Below are 3,821 nucleotides of genomic sequence, written 5' to 3'. Positions count from 1 at the left end.
CGTACATCTCAGCAGCCACTGCTACCAGGGACGCTTTCGGTTGCTAACATGCTGGGGCTGGCGCGTTCCGTGACGTCAGGCGCGCAAGGCCATCTGCGCACGCGCCCTGCCAGAAGGCGCGGGGGAGAGCTCCGTGGTTGGCTCGCAAGTAAGAAAGTAAACAAAAAAAAAGGTGTGTAAAGTGTGCAGCAGCTCTTTGCATGAAGAAACCATAAGAGATTGGAAGCTCATTATTTGGGTTCGTTGGTTCAGAACTTCAGAAACACAGCTAATCATTTATTAAGACCGCCTTGACGTTTCCCTCAGCTCAGGTACAAATTTTAGACAGGTTACTTCCTGCCTCTAGGTCCTTGACCTCTCTCTTTCCTTAGGGCATTTACGTTAGAAAACTTGTAACTGTACATTGATTCTCTGCATTTTTGAAATATAAATCTTTAAAAAAGTTCTTGCCGGTGATACAACCCAGGGCTGTCTTTCTTAAGGAACAAGGAGCCATCCTTTTGAAATGTCGTCAACAAAGAAGATAGCATCCCTATTTCCCAGTCTCTTTGGAAAGGTAGGAGCCTAACTTAGGCAGGCATCTTGTTTCAATTTGTAAAACTACCTCCTGCCACGAAGCTAAGAGAAAATTTTACTTTTTCTTTGGGTAAGGCTAATTAGTAAACAGAATTGGCCTAAGGGCCTCCCTACTCGTAAAATCTCGTAAGCTTTTTGTTACTTTCTGGTGAGTTGAGCTCAGAGTCCTGGCCCCTCTTCTCTATTGCAGTAATCTTGGATAAGTCTTCTTTGCCTGTTTAACTTTGACATCAGTAACATGGAACTTTGATTTGAGCAGATACAAACAAACACCAGACCAGAAGTCAAAGTTAGTATTTGTTCTTTTAAAAACTTATTCATTCAACAAATTGTTTAGACTTTCTACTCCTTTCTTAGCACTGGTTCTGAGTATTGAATGGTAGGCAAGTAAGATATGATACTTGCTCTCATAGCTCTTAGGTTCAAATGGAGATAACAAAATAAACACTTGCATTCATTCTGATTCTGAAGTGTGTGTTATAAATGACAAGTACAGAGTCCACAGTAAAAATTGTGTAAAGGACTATTGTAGGTAAGGTGGAGAGGACAGTGTCTTCTAGCTGCTTGGGGGTAACAGAGCAATGCAGTTGCTCCTGCCACGTAGAATTGCAGGGACTAGGCCTCTTAATACTGGGTTCCAGTGTGAGGAAGACCATTGGTGACACACCCTAATTTTAGCTTCCAACCTGGGCATTTATCAGTAATGAAGTGGCTCCTTGGGTTTCTTCTCTCCCTTATTCACAACCTTATTGAGTCATACGTGGAAGAGAGTTAGTATGTAATGACACTCCCTTCCACTCCTCAAAAAAGTCCAATATTCAACAATCAAAAAACAAAAATGTTCATCATCATCTTTCTTTCTTTACAGTATCTCATTTTTACCATTGTGTTCCTTGTCTTGATTAATGGCATTATTCTTCACTCAGGTGTTCAGGCATAACATCTTGAAGTCATCCTTTACCCTTGGCTTTCCACTGGCATCAATGCTTGCCAGTAACTGCAAAGTGCTAAATAATTCTGAAGTAGCAGAGTTAAACTAATGATTCCAAATAGTTAGAGCGTATCATGTTCTAGTGTTTCTCCAAATGTGATTCTTAGCTACCTGAATCAGAATCAGAAATGGGATTTGTTAAAAATGCAGGTTCTAGGTTACTATTCCAGAAATTCTGAGCCAGAATTTTTGGGATTGGGGACATGGACTCTGTATGCATTTTTATTAAGCTCTCAGGGTAATTTTTATTTGCACTAAAGTTTAAGAATCTCTTCTCTCTCTCACCACCTATGTCCAAATGTTGTCAAATTTTCTCCATTTTCCTAATGTCTCTGTCACTAATCAACTCTTTTCTGTTCCCTGCCTCTGACAAGGGATTATTTTTATATTGCTAGAGATCTTAAACCTGCAGATTATTGTGTTTTTTGCATAATACCGTATTATTTGTAAAGTGTCATGAAACAATATTTTCAATTCAATCACAGGAACCAGGAGCAAGTTTCCTGGGAGAAAATATTGTATTTTGCTTGTATAATATAAAATGACAATTTGGGGGCACACATGTCTATTTAAAAGGCAGATTGTCAAACTAAGTATAATTGGTGTTTCTGAATTTTTTCTATTAATAATAATGATATTTGTTCATTTACATGTTTTCATTTGTCTTGCAAACAAGTTGTGCCAATCACTAGAGATTTAAAAACATATAGGGGAGAAAAATTATTAGAACAAGTAATTTATATCAATTTATGTAAATTAATCTGCATACTAGGAAAAGACCACCATTATTCTAATTTATCAGGGAACACTCCAGCTGACAGAACAACAGTCTTCCGTGGAAATCTGTAAAATACCACTGGCCTGCTAAATAAAATCTAACCCTCCCTCCCTGGTGAAGTATTGAATAATAATTTTGAATATTACTGAAGCATCTATTGTGTACCAGATATCATTTTATCAAATGCTAAATGATTATCTTTGTTTAGTCCTTACCAGAAAAAAACAAATAAACTAAAACTAAACCATTATTATTCCTATTTTACAATTAAGGAAACTGAGATCAAGGATAATCAAACTGGTAAAAATCAACACGAGTAAAAACAATAGAGCTGGGCAGTGAACCCAGGCAGTCTAGCAGCAGAGGTGAGCTATTGCCTGCTACATTTTATCTTCTCCTAATGGTAGGTTTCCATGATTTGAGTCTAGCTTATTGTCTCAATCAGCTATTGCTAGATTAATGCTGCATAGCTAGTAACTAAAAAGATACCAGTGGCATACAGCAAATAAACATTTATTTTTTCTCCTGTGTTTTTGGTAAAGGTGGGATTGACTAATTTAAGTTGACCTTGTGAATAAGTGGAAAGGGGATGGGGAATGGGCATAAGGAGAAATGAGGAGCCATATATGTCTTTTTTTTTTTTAAACAGTGAAAACAACTGGTTACCCAAAGTCCCACCTGATGCCTTTGACAAACATCTCACTGGAGAGAGGTATGTCACATGGCCACTTCTAGCTTCTGGGAATCTGGGAATTTTAATGTTAAAATGGGCATATTCTAGTCCCTGACAAAATTTGCTTATGTTAGCAAGAAAAAAGAAGACAATTTATATTGATAGGCATTTCATTTTCAGTTCTATCTAAGAGAGAACAAGGCTCAAATGAGTGTTCTCTGGTGTCAGAATTCCCTACCTTCCCTCTTCCCCTCCCATTAAGGAAGAGGGAAGATAGGAGGTTGGCTCAACTGGAATGGTCATTCATAGCGACATCTGATAGATGGAGTCTCTTATACTTTAAGTGGCAGGATATTGCCACATCAGGTGGGACTGTCTATGCCCTGAAGTCCAAAAAGAAAAAGAGGATATAGGAAAGAGGATATTTTCAATAGGAAAAGAGAATACGAACTGTTCACAAAACCAGGAAGTCAAGAGAATGTACTAAAGAGCTCAAACGTGAAGGAAGAATTGGAATGTCAGAGGACAACTAAAGAACAACAGTTCAAGAATAAGAAGGAACACTGTTGTTGGGGTAGGTGCCACATAACCAAGTAGGAATATGAATAAATATTAAGGTTAAATATCTAAAAGAAAATGACCCTGTAAATGGGCTATGGTTCCTGAGAGGAAAGAAACAAGGTGAGCCCCACAGTTTCCCTGGATCTCAGCCTGGGGAAAATTTCCCAGCTAGAGTGCATCAACCTGGAGTTTAGTCAGAATGTGCAAGTCTCTCTTATCTGAAGAGGCAGAGAGATCAGAGT

The sequence above is a fragment of the Mesoplodon bidens genome, assembly GCF_964165515.1.
Source record: "Mesoplodon bidens genome assembly, chromosome: 4".
NCBI classification, from domain to species: domain Eukaryota; kingdom Metazoa; phylum Chordata; class Mammalia; order Artiodactyla; family Ziphiidae; genus Mesoplodon; species Mesoplodon bidens.
Note: the sequence above shows the minus strand (reverse complement) of the source record.